Source organism: Rhinolophus sinicus, chromosome X (genome assembly GCF_036562045.2).
Source record: "Rhinolophus sinicus isolate RSC01 chromosome X, ASM3656204v1, whole genome shotgun sequence".
Classification (NCBI taxonomy): Eukaryota; Metazoa; Chordata; class Mammalia; order Chiroptera; family Rhinolophidae; genus Rhinolophus; species Rhinolophus sinicus.
Window position 1 is genome coordinate 83,028,377 of NC_133768.1, and position 13,953 is coordinate 83,042,329.

A 13,953-nucleotide genomic window follows, 5' to 3' on the forward strand; every position below is an offset into this window, starting at 1 on the left:
CTGATTCTTTCCTCCATCTGGTCAACTCTACTACCTTAGCTGGTTATTTCATTCTTAATTTCTTCTATTGAGTTCTTAATCTCCAGAAATTCTATTTGGTTCTTTTTAAAATTTCAATCTCTTTCATAAAATGTTCATGCTGTTCTTTGATTGTGTTTCTGAGTTCATGTAACTGCCTATCTGTGTTTTCTTGCGTCTCGTTGAGTTTTTTCAGAACTGCAATCTTGAATTCTCTGTCATTTAAGACACATATTTCTGTATCTTTAAGTGCCTTTTCTGGAGATTTTTCACTTTCTTTCTGAGCTATCTTTTTGCCTTGTTTATTCATGGTGATTTCTGGTTTACTATTTCTCTTCCTAGACATCTACAGGAGTGGGTTCTGCAACAGGTTGATAGGAAGCATTCTTTCTTTTGTTTTCCAGTACTTGTTGGTAGAATGTTTTATTTTTTCTCCAACTGCAGCTTATTTTTCTTCTCCCACACGGTAGTGCTATGTTTTCTCTGCACTATTCCAGCTTCTCACACAATCGGGGGATTCCCTGGGAGACGGGCTTCTCCTCTGTTAATAGTTCGTGTAGGTCACAGGGCGCAGTGTCCTGTTGGGTATGAGGAGAGATTTTGATGTTCCAAAGCTCTTCCAGCTCTAGATTTAGAGCCAGTATGTTTCATCAGTTCTGTTTACTCCTGCATGGATCCGCCCAGATAGGTGGGGCCAGGGTCGGGGTGAGTTGTGAGAGGTGGCCCAGAGCAATGGAGGCGACCACCACCACAGCTGGTCCTGCTTCCACAGCTCCCTCCCCTTTGCCGGAAGTATTTGGGCTGTGAATTTGTGTCTGCGGTCCACAGCTCTCAAAACAACAAATTGTCTGTTGTTTTGATCTGACACTGCTACTATCCCCGGGCAGGTGGGGGCGGGGCGAGCTCTGGGAGGGGAGGGAGTGGGCAGCTTGTCTCAGTGCCTAAGGCTTCCGTTCTCTGCTCGGCAGTGAGGGCTTAAACCACTGTTTTTAGCCTTCTTCCCTCAGTCTTTTCTCTGAGGTCTCTGCTGTGTGCGTTGGGTTCAGCTGAGTTATATGCTGCCCCCTCAGCACTGTGGGCCATAAGCGGAGCCCTAGCAGTCCGAGTTCTTCCCTCTTCTGCAGCTGCGGTAGTTCCCAGATGCAGCGAGCTCGGAGCACTGAGCTAGGTCTGCGTCCTGCACCCACGCGGCTCCCTTCTCCGCACTTCTCTCTTTCCTCCTCTCCCCGCTTGCTCGAATCTCCCACCTGTAGGTTATTTCGGTAGTTGGCCTCTTCGTCTTGCCTGTCTGCTGTGCAAGGAGTCCTTTGTGGAGTTTTTGTTGTTCGAGTCGTTGTAAATTCCATGGGAGCTTTACAGAGGCTCACCTCACGCCACCATTTTTCCTCACAATCTGTACCCCCAACTTTTTATTTGAAAAAATTTGAAAGCAAACTATGATAAATACCAGCATACCCTTCACCTAGAAATTGCTAACATTTTAAAAGCACACACATGCTCTCTCTCTCCATGCACACATACACACAAATATGTAATATAAATACGTATGTATTTGGCTAAAGCTTTTGAAATTAAATTGCAGGTATCATATCACTTCACATCTAAATACTTCGGCATGTACCTCCTACGAACAAAAGCATTTGCTCATTCTCTTGAATAATCATAATACCATTATCACATCCAAAAAAATGTAACATTGACAGAATAATATTATCCAATATCAATTCCATATCTAAATTTCTCACATTATTTCCAAAACATCCTAGCTGTTTGTATTGCTACAGGGTTAAATCAAGAATGATGGATTTCAGATCCAGTCAAGATGGCAGAGTAGGTAAATGCTGAGCTTACTTCCTATCATGACCACATCAAAATTACAACTAAACTGCAGAACAGCCATCATTGAGATTTGCCTGAAGTCTAGCTAAAACAAAGCTCTACAACTAAGGACATACAGAAGAAACTACCTCGAGACTGGTAGGAGGAGTAGAGGCGCAGAACAGGCTGGCCCCACACCCACATATGACCATTAAAAATCAGGAGGGATATCTCAGCTGTGGAGGTTCCCCCCTGGAGGAGTGAGGTTCCAAGCCCCACATCAGGCTTTCCAGGCCAGGATTTCAGTGCCAGAGAGAGAAGACCCCATAACTTATGGCTGTGAAAACCAGCAAGGATTGTGGCTGAGTGAGACTAGGGCAGCTGCAGTTCTAGGTGCTCTACTTAAAGAGCCCACACATGGACTTACTCATTGATGGATTCACTTGCTCCAGTGCTGTGGCAGCAGCTCAAAATGTGCCAGGAACATACATGGAGGAACTGAATTGTCTAGCTTCAAGGTGAGGGCTGGAAGGGCAGCTTTCTCCCAGACAGAGGAGCTGATGGAAGCCATTGTTACTTTGCTGAGCCCAGTCCCCTCCCAGCGTGCAGACATAGGCAGATGACCTATCTGAGTTTCTATCAACCTGGCTAACCCTGTTCTTTTTGCCATGATTCACTGAGATCCCACACCACTCAACTTTCGGGCCCACCTAAGCTGCTTCCAGTGGCTTTTCTGTACAAATAACCTACCTTGCCTCATGCTGCAGACTTGCCTGAAATTTCTCAAAGGTTCACAAAACCCAAGTAAGCAGCATCTGGCTTTGGTGTGTCCTGTACCTCTGGCTGAGGATCCTCAAGCCTGGCACTAGCGGCAGCCAGCCTCAGTTCATGGCTTGGTCTCTTAAGGCCAAGCGCAGCAGAGGTAGTGGCCATCTGCAGATTGCTTTGTGGCTCATATCAGGTGGCCCCAGGCAGAGCACAGGCTGCAGCTAAACTTGGTCTGCAGTGGGGCCCCTCCCAGGAGGCCATGGGGCTGGCACACCTGGTGGCAAGCTTGGGACACAGCTGTAGCATCACCCAGCTGCCTCAAGGGATGACACACCCAAAGGGCACACTGGCCAGGCACCAGAGCCCTGCTAAAGTGAATCCTGCTCTGTAGGGTAGCCCCTGCACAAAAGCTCTTCCACTGTAGTCACAGCCAGTCCTCACAACCAATCAGCCTGAGGATCATTCCCTCTTATAGATGTGCAAACAACTAAGGCTCAACTACAACAGGAGGAGACACACCTAGAGTACCCAGCTCATGTAACCAGGAAGACTGCACCACTGAGCCCCACAGCACACCTACTACATAAAGGTACTTTATTAAGAGCAGGAGACATAGAAGCCCTACCTAATACAGAATCAAACACAGGAAGGCAGCCAAAATGGGAAGACAAAGAAACATGTTCCAGATAAAAGAACAGAACAAAGCTCCAGAAAAATAACTAAGCAAAATGGAAGCAAGCAATCTATCAGACAGAGTTCAAAACACTGGTTATGAGGATCCTCAGTGAACTCAGGGAGAATTTTTTCAAAGAGATAAGAAGCATAAATGTCGAGATAAAAAAACATTAAAAAGAATGAATCAGAAATAAAGAATACAATAACTGAAATGAAAAAACATTACAGGGAATCAACAGTAGATTTTCATCTAATATACTGAGGATCGAATCAGTGATTTAGAAGATAAGGTAGCAGAAAACACCCAAACAGAACAGCAAAAAGAAAAAAGCATCCAAAAATATGAGGATAGTTTAAGGGATCTCTGGGACAACATCAAGCATATCACCATTCTCATCATGGGGGTACCAGAAGGAGAAGAGAGAGGTCAAAGAACTGAAAACCTATTTGAAGAGGTAATGATGGAAAACTTCCCTAATCTGGTGAAGGAAATAAATATACAAGCCCCAGAAGCCTAGAAAGTACCAAACAAGATGAATCCAAATAGGTCCACACCAAGACACAGCATAATTAAAATACCAAAGGTTAAAGACAAAGAGAATCTTAAAAGCAGCAAAAGAAAAGCAGTTAGTCACCTATAAGGGAGCTCCCACAACACTGCCAGCTGATATCTCAACAGAAATTTTGCAAGCCAGAAAGGATTGACACAAAATATTCAATGTGATAAAAAGCAAGGACCTACAACCAAGATTACCTTATCCAGCAAAGCTATAATTTAGAATTGAAAGACAGATAAAGAGCTTCCCAGACAAGAAAAAACTAAAGGAGTTCACCAACACCAAACCAGTATTACAAGAAATCTTAGAAGGACTTCTTTACGATGAAAAAATAAAAGATCAAAATTATGAGTAATAAAATGGCGATAACTACATATCTATCAACAATTACTTTCGGGCCGGCCCAGTGGCTCAGGCAGTTTGAGCTCCATGCTCCTAACTCCGAAGGGTGCCAGTTCGATTCCCACGTGGATCAGTAGGCTTTCAACCACAAGGTTGCCCGTTTGACATCTCGACTCCCACAAGGGATGGTGGGCAGCGCCCCCTGCAACTAAGATTGAACACGGCACCTTGAGCTGAGCTGCCCCTGAGCTCCCGGATGGCTCAGTTGGTTGGAGCACGTCCTCTCAACTACAAGGTTGCCAGTTTGACTCCCACAAGGGATGGTGGTCTGCGCCCCCTGCAACTAGCAACAGCAACTGGACCTGGAGCTGAGCTGCGCCCTCCACAACTAAGACTGAAAGGACAACAACTTGAAGCTGAACAGCACCCTCCACAACTAAGATTGAAAAGGACAGCAACTTGACTTGGGAAAAGTCCTGGAAGTACACACTGTTCCCCAATAAAGTCCTGTTCCCCTTCCCCAATAAAATCTTTTAAAAAACATACAAATAAAAACAATTACTTTCAATATAAATGGATTAAATTCTCCAATCAAAAGATAGGGTGGTTGCTACACAGGAAGAGGATGGAGATGGGGGAGAAGGTAAAAGGATTAAAAGTACAAATTAGTAATCACAATATAGTCACAGGGATATGAAATACAGTTTGGGGAATATAATCAATAATGTTGTAAAGATTTTGTAGGGGGCCAGATGGGCACTCGTATTATTAGGGAGACCACTTGATGGACTGTTTAGATGCCTGACCACTGTGCTGTATACCTGAAGCTGAATAATATTGAATGTCAACTGTCAACTATAATTATATATATATATATATATATATATATATATATATATATATATATATATATATTCACAGGATGTGGAGTACAGCACAGGGAATAAAGTCAATGGAATTGTAAAAGCTATTTATGGTGTCAGAGGGGTAGTAGATTGGGAGAGGGGGGTTATAGCTCTGCGAGGGGTGTAAATGTCTATTACATTGTTTTGTACACCTGAAACTAAAAAAAAAAAAAAGAAAAGATAGGTGGCTGAATAGATAAGAAAACAAGACCCTTACATATGCTGCCTACAAGAGACTCACTTCAGATTGAAAGGCACACACAGACTGAAAGTAAAGGGTTGGAAAAAGATATTTCATGAAAATGAAAACAAACAAACAAAAATCTGGGGTAGCAATACTTATACCAGATAAAATAGACTTTTAAACAAAGACTGTAACAAAAGAAAAAGAAGGACCCAGTAATCCCACTTCTGGGTATTTATCCGAAGAAACCCAAAATGCTACTTCAAGAATACGTGCGCATCCATATGTTCATTGCAGCATTGTTTATAATGGCCAAGATGTGGAAGCAGCTTTGGTGTCTGTCAAAGGACAAGTGGATAAAAAGTAAGTGGTACATATAAACAATGGAATATTGGTTGGCCTTGGAAGGGAATGGGTTCTTGCCACCTGCAGTGGCAAGGATGAACCTGGAGGGTATTGGGCTGAGTGGGGTATGCCACACAAAGAAAAGCAGATGCAATGTGATTTAGCTTATATGTGGAATTTAAAGAACAAAATAAACAAACAAAACAGAAACAAACTCATAGATATAGGGAGCATTTTGATGGTTGCCAGATAGGAGGGGCATTGGGGGGCACGGTGAAAAAGTTGAAGAGATTAAGTAGTGCAAATGAGTAGTTACAAAATATTCATGAGGATATAAAGTAAAGCATAGGGAATATAGTCAATAATATGGTAATAACTATGTACAATGCCTGGTGACTACCAGACTAGCCAGGGGGATCACTTCTTAAGTTATATAGTTATATAAATGTCTATAAAAATTATATAAATGTATACATGAAGTTAATATAAAATAATATTGAATATCAACTGTAATCAAAAATTTTTAAAAGGGGGAAAAGGTGAAGGGAAATAAGAGATCAAAATTTCCAGGTATAACAGAAATAAGTTATGGGGACATAATGTATAGCATAGGGAATATAGTCAATAATATTGTGATAGCATTGTACAGTGTCAGATGGTTGCTGGACTTATCATGGTGATCACTTCTCTTTTTTTATTAAATTTATTGGGGTGACAATTGTTAGTAAAATTACATAGATTTCAGGTGTACAATTCTGTATTACATCATCTATAATTCCCATTGTGTGTTCATCACCCAGAGTCAGTTCTCCTTCCATCACCATATATTCGATCCCCCTTACCCTCATCTCCCACCCCCCACCCCCCACCCCCCACCCCCTTACCCTCTGGCAACCACTAAACTATTATCTGTGTTAGCTATATTTTAATAAAAAATCTTTTAAAAAATAATGAATTTCATTTAATTGTCTTTTGTTTTTAGTCTCTTTCAATCTAGATTCTAGAATAGTACCTTTGGCTTTTTTTTCTTAATGATACTGATATTTTCAAACAGTCCAGGTCAGTTGTCTTGTTTACAATCTGGATTTGTCTGATTGTTTCCTCATGATTAGATACATTTTAAAAATCTTTGGCAAGAACACTACAGAAGCAATAATGTTTTTTCTTCTCACTGAATCACATCAGGAGTTCCACATGTGATTGCCTGTTATTGGTGATGCTAAATTTGATCACTTATTTAATGTGATGTCTTCTGGAACTCTTTATTATAATATTACATTTTTATTTGAAATTAATAAGTAATCTGTGGAGTAATCAAGAATACACATATTTACCAAACTCTTATGGTGATTCTTGAGTGCACTGAAGTCTGAACCATTGTTTTAGATGGAATGATGTGAATGAGAGTCCTCAAAGGCCTTATCTACCTCCAAAATACTGACTCACCCCAGGCTTAGTGTGTCTGCTTTCACCATTTGCCTCTCACTCCACCTCCAAATATCCCCTCCCTCTTGCCTGGCCCCAAATCCCTAGCATGAGAGATATTAGGAGGCCAAATGGAGCTACTGCCTTCTATCTGAGGGGGCTTGCTCTCTTTACCACTCAGTCATTGGCCTTGTGATGAAGAGCCCTTGAAAAAGGACAAGGTATTTTTGTTTATTAGTCTGCTTATTTTCTTTGTATTATTATCAGTAATAATTATTATTATTGAATGAACTAAGCTAAGCACTTTATGTAAATTACATAATTTAATCCTTACTCCAACCCAGTGATTCTATAGTTTGGAAAATTGAGGCTCAGAGAGTGATATAATTTCTCCCAAGTTTACACAGCTATTAAGAATGGGAACTGGATTCAAATCCAGTTTTAATTACAGAGCCTATACTTTTAAACACTATGCTGTACTCCATAATGAGCAATAATTCCATGTGACTTCAGAATTCTCTCAGCATTTTCTTCTGAGAAGTTCTAGGCCCACAACATTACTGAGAGTGCGGAAGCAGGGACACTAGACTTGTTCTCTTTCAAGGTGGAGAGATGGTGCAACAAAGAAATAAACTGGTATCCTGTGGTCTTACAGCAAGTGAGTAACTGGGCTGTTGTTAGAGAGACCTTCAACTCTTGCTTATGAATTTGGTTTTGATTTAAAAGGCAGCTGAGAGCCACTGTGATTTCTGGCTGATCCTTGCTGAATACAGAGTGGGTTCAGGTTAGATTAATATCACTGTCCTTTGTGGGGGAAATGCTGCTGCTTGATAATAGACAGGTTTGCAGGGTTTGGTGGAAAAGACCAACGTTGCCTAACAGCCCCTTCTGTGCTTGACATACCTGATTGATTGTCTTTCAGTTTACAGCTCTCTGTCCAGCCTGTCACAGGGGAAAATGTCACCTTTTAGATTCTAGTTAGCTCAACAGAAACCTCTCATCCCCAACCTACACTTCATTCCCAATAAACAGGAAAAAAATATGCCTTGTAAATGTGCTCCAAATTTGTGGAGCTTACAGTTTTTTCTAGTCTACCAATTGTCCCATAAGAATACCAGTCAAAGGCTGCAGTGAAATGAAAAAATGAAAACCCACAAAAGCCAAGACTCTGTCTTACTAGCAAGTCATTTGTAATTTGCAGGGAGGGGTGTTATTGCAAAATTTATCTTGAGTTTCAGGTTGCCCATTTCTTAGCAACAGAGGCATCAGGAAAATATCTCTGCACCTGTTGCAAAGTTTCATTTATGGCTGGAGGTATACAGAGACAAACACGTATGGAACATTGCCCAAATTTTAGCATATGGGCTGTTGGAGCAAGCACATGTACATATAAAGTGTCATCCAAGTTTAGAATAAGCCCTGATAAATGAAACAGCATTGTATATAGACACAGAAGATTTCAAAATTGGAAGAGTTCTAAGAGGTCATCTAGCAAAGCCTTCCATCCTAGTCCTCACCCCCTGGCCATGCACACTTAGAAGATCTCTATACTGAGAGACCAAACTTGGGGCAGCTCCGGTGATAAGCTGCTTACTAATTTTCAGAGGCAGCTGGTTTCTGTGACCAGCTTTTTTTTTAACCAAAGTCTTTTATAAAATAAGGTGAAATCCATCTTACCAGTAACTTTTAGCCTTTGGGGGTTACTTCGTTCCTCCGGAGTCACTCAGAACAAGGGATCTCCTTTTCCACCCAAGCCCTACCCCCTAACTCTAGAGGGACTGAACCTTCTAGCGCACGGTTCCCAGCCAGGACCCTTTCTGCAATGACCCTTCTTCCCCTTCGGCTGCTCCCTTTTGATAGCATGTGTCTCCAAGGTTCATTCTCCCAGTGGGTGCTGCCCCACCCGTATTACTCTGCTCTTCCCTGCCCATCAAACAAGCACAAGGCTTCTGAGAGGCTGGGCCCACTGCAGTGCCATCATTCTGCTTGCCAAAAGCCATTTGATGCAGCAGGTAAGAAAATGGTTCGATAGTAAGTGCATTGGGTTTCTGAGAGGCACAAGTCCAACTAAGGCAGAAATAGGCTCTAACTTAATAATCTGCTCATCACACACAGTAAGAGCCACCCTGAATTATTCAAAGATACCGTGGGCTGTACAGAGGATGAATAAACATGATTCACTGCAACTTTGGTACCCAGGGCATGAAGAATAATAAAACCCAAAGAATTGTAGCCGCCTGAGTAGTAAATTAAGAGATCTGAGGCTCAGCTAGACTCTAGACATCAGGGTTACCATGGCAATAAAGGGCCCTAGCATTCAGCAGCTATTACAGAGCAGGCATCCAATAGGCTAGTCTATGTCACAGCCAAAGCTCCAGGGGCTAGCAACAAAGACCTATTAGCATACCCATTCATCTGGGGCCTCTGCACACTTCTCTTCATTTCAATTAGTTGTTTGTCTGAACCAATGTCTCTTGCCTGCATTATACTAATTAGTTCCTTTTAGCCACTGAAAATAGTTTTGAATCTCCAGAAGGACCTTACAATTTCCTAAGCCTTCATTTTTTTCCCTATGTGTCTAGGCTTCTACAGTCACAAATCCATGACCCTCAGTCCCTTGAAATGAAAGCATCTCTCACTGTACAACTGCACTTGATAGATGGAAACTCTGTTCAGGAATGTGATGCAATAAGGGTTCTTCCTGGAACCCAGTGAAGTAGGGATCTGGGGCCATTATCTGGACCATTCAGATGAAGGAAACCCTTTGGCCTTAGCCAGTGAGCCTGCTGGACACACCTGCTGACCATTACTCAGAGGCTAGCTGTTCAGGAGGGGGAACTTTGGGCTCTGGGGACCATACTGACATCATCAAAGTTGGGCAGTAGCTGTTCTACCTTGAAGGACAGCCCATCAATGTCCAGCCCAAACTCTGCCTATTCCAGGAAGCCTTCCCTGATCTTTGCAGCCCCAAATGAGTACCCCCACCTCCACGCACTTTGAAGGTGACATTCTATACTGGGCAGCATTCATGGGCAACCTCAGGTCCTAGGCCAACCTGGAATTTCCTTACCCATGACTTCAGAGTCCACAAAGTCACAAATGCTGGAAGGGACTGGAGCTCTTGAGAGCACTCAACAATGCCTGGATAGACTCCAAGGGCAAACAACACTTAAGCTGCACTGCACATGACCTCCCAGAGACTCACTGGAGATTTAGCAAATCTTTAGGTAGGGAAAGTACACAACTACTCTTTGATGGCTCTAGGACACACTTCCCCCTTCTGCCTTCCACAATTGTGAAAATAACCCACAAGAACAGATGCCATAAACTAGCCCATTTCATGGTAGAGGCAAAGATTCTCTGAAGTGCTACCATCTCTTCCTTTGGGAACACAAGGACCTAGTCCATAACATTGTTTCTGTTCCCCGTCAGCAACCATGTGGTTTTACCAAAGTAGGCAACCAGGAAAGGGGGCTTATAGAAGCAGATGTTAACACTTGTGCTCAAGGACCGGGCATATAGTTTTAGACTTGAATTATTTGCCTTTGAATCTACTGTTACATTCAAAGTCTATCCTTTCTCCCTCCTTTCTTGCCTCTGTAGCCACTGCTTCATTTGAGGCCCCATTGGTCACTTCTGGCTCTAGTCGCTGTGCTGTTAAGCGGATTGCTTTTTTTCCAAAATCGGTGGGAATGATTTATCCTTTAGATAGAGTTTTTTGAGTGCAGACTCATACAGATTTCTGTCTTTGAGATCCTAAGAAATTTTGTTATTTTACCCCACCCAACAAATGGCATTCCTGAGGACAGCCTTGTGTATAGTCAAAATACATTGTAAATATATTAAGTACATAGCAAACCCCAAATTACCCACAATACTAGGGAAGGAGAGATTCTGGAGAATAAAATATTTTGTTACCTGAGTTCACATTACTCCAAGTCTCCTTTTGCCCTCCCACCCTTGGGTTTTATCCAGCATTATTGGGATTATAATTGACATATAACATTGTGTAAGTTTAAGGTGTACAACACCTTAAGTGATTTGATACACTTAAATACTACAAAATGATTATCAGCATAGTGTTAGCTAACTCCTTCACTTCATAATGTCACATAATTACCATTTATATTTTATGATGAGAATGCCTAAGATCTACTTTGTTAACAATTTTTAAGTATATAATACAATATTATTAACTATATTCACCATGCTGTACATGAGATCCCCAAAAATTATTCATTTCACAACTGGAAGTTTGTACCCTTTGATCAATATCTCCCCAGTTCTCTCACGCCCAGCCCCTGGTAACCACCATTCTACTCTCTGTTTCTATGAATTCGGCTTTTTAGAATTCCACATATAAGTGAGATCATACAGTATTTGTCTTTCTCTGAATTTATTTCACCTAGCATAATGCCCTCAAGGTCCATCCATGTTGTCACTAATGGCAGGATTTTCTTATTTTTCATGGCTGAATAACATTCACATATATACGTATATATACATACATACACACATATATATGTATATATATACATATATACATATATATATATATATACATATATACATATATATACATATATACATACATATATATATATATATATATATATATATATAGAGAGAGAGAGAGAGAGAGAGAGAGAGAGAGAGAGAGAGAGAATCAAAAAATGTATACACATTTTAAGAAAGGAAAAAACTACATTAAAATTGTAATACTCAATATATACTGATGACAAAATACGAATACAAGGAATGTTTGACTTCTACAATTACAAGAGGTGCTCAAAGTAGTTACCCTCAGGGTCCAGATACTTCTGACTACAGCAAACATTGTTTGGAAGACTTCTGTGGCGAGCATGTAAACTGTTCCAACACCACAGCAGAAGAAGCAGGACTTGTTGCTGTGCAAGGCCTCTGGGATCTTCCCTTGTGCCCATCACACACAGTACCATGTGTCTCAAACTTATCATGAATGTGTGCAGTTGTTAGGCATATTGGAGGTTCTGTTGCGTACTCATGCGTCCATTGTCATTGTACTTCCATAACTTTCTCGAATTCCAAATACCACTTCAAAATGGTCTTGTGTTCCTCAAACAACAATCATGTTTCCGCCGTTTTCTTTGACTGTCCTGCCTGTCACATGGTGATGCTAGCATTCATTTGATTAACACCATCTTTTGACCGAATGTCATACTACACATTGCTACTATAATTCAATACAACTTTGAAAAGTAATACATAGATAACATCTCTTAAAATATATACAAGTGAACACTTTGGTCAATGTTGCTCAAGCAGTAGTTCGCCGTAATCACAAGTGTCTGGACACTGATGGTAACCGCTTTGAGCATCTCTTGTAATTGCAGAAGTCAAATGTGACTTGAATTCATCTTTTGTTATTGGTGTATATTGAATATTACAATTTTAATACAGTTTTCCTTTCTTAAAATGTGTATACATTTTTTTTGGCATCGTGTGTGTGTGTGTTTGTGTGTGTGTGTGTGTGTGTGTGTGTGTGTGTATGTGTTCTTTATCCATTCATCTGTTGACAGACACTTAGGTTATTTCCATATCTTAGCTATTGTGAATAGTGCTGCCACTCATTCTTGGTTTTTGGAATCTTGCTAACATGACTGTACTGTCTTTTCTGCCTTAGTGAGACAAAACCAGTTCACCTGGCTTTTGTTTGGTTTTTGAGGCTTCTAAGTCTTCAAGATTCTAATATTTAAAACCAGGAATCACAGAAAAGGTTTGAGTGGAGAAAGTGTAAAAGGTAGGTAGAGTTCAATATCTACAGAGATGAGATTATCCCTTGGAATATATTTTGCTTTTATTGAAATCCAAAAAGAGGAATAAGTTTGTTTTTTTGTCAGTGGTCTCTTTCTCTTCAAATCGGGGTACGGGGTGCAGGTGGGGAGCAGAGATTCTGCTAAGAAAAAGTCCCAAATAGTAACAATCTAGTAAATGGAGTCTTTATTTTAAATTAACCACTATCTGCAACAGAAATATCCAAGACTTGGAATTATGAATAAATCTATCTATCTGTTATATCCTGATTTTCTTGGTTATGAATATGCCCAGAATCTCAGTACCTGCAATATACTCAGCCATCTGTGTGTAATGGGGTGGCTGGGAGGGGGGTGATTTGTGAAGGAAGGATTACAAACTCTACCCAGGTCTTTTAGCCACCCAGGCTCCAGTGGGGTGGACTAAACAGGCCAAAAATACTGTATTATGTTCTTGGCTGTATCTTCTTATTTTTCTTTTGTTGGGTCCTACACTGGCTTCAGGAGTTATATATGTCTGGGAAATTGATACTGCAAAGTTCTGGCTTGTTCCCTGACCTGATGCTAAAGGATAAATATAGATCTCAACCACTACAGAAATTTGGCCAGGATTCCAAGGGGTGTGTGTGTGAGGAGCAGTGACTGATGGAGCCATTCTGACATGGGGGTTAGAAAAAGACTTCTTTATGTACAAGACCCTCTTCGGGGTGGGGAAGGGTAAAGCAAAAGCCTGGCCTCTAAAATCAGGACTCATAATCCACATTTTCAGGAGTTCCTGGATTGACACAAATAAGGAACATTGTAGGTGGCTTGGTGTAAGTATGGGGGGGGGGGGATGAGGAGAGCAAAGGGAATCTTTCCTGACATCTTAGATCCTTTTGCATGAGATCAGCTTTATGAAAAAAGGAAGTTATTCTTGGCCATTTTCCCTTACCCCCAACTCCCACCCACACCCCACCCCCTGCATACATTGATATCCAACTTTCATTTGAGAAGAACACAACTTAAGATTTCCTTTGGGCCCGTAGTATCTCAGGCCCTACAGAAAGGCAGGGGGTGAGAAGAGACATGAATTGGGGGAGGGGGTTGTATCATTTATCCTCATGACCAAGAATATCTCCCAC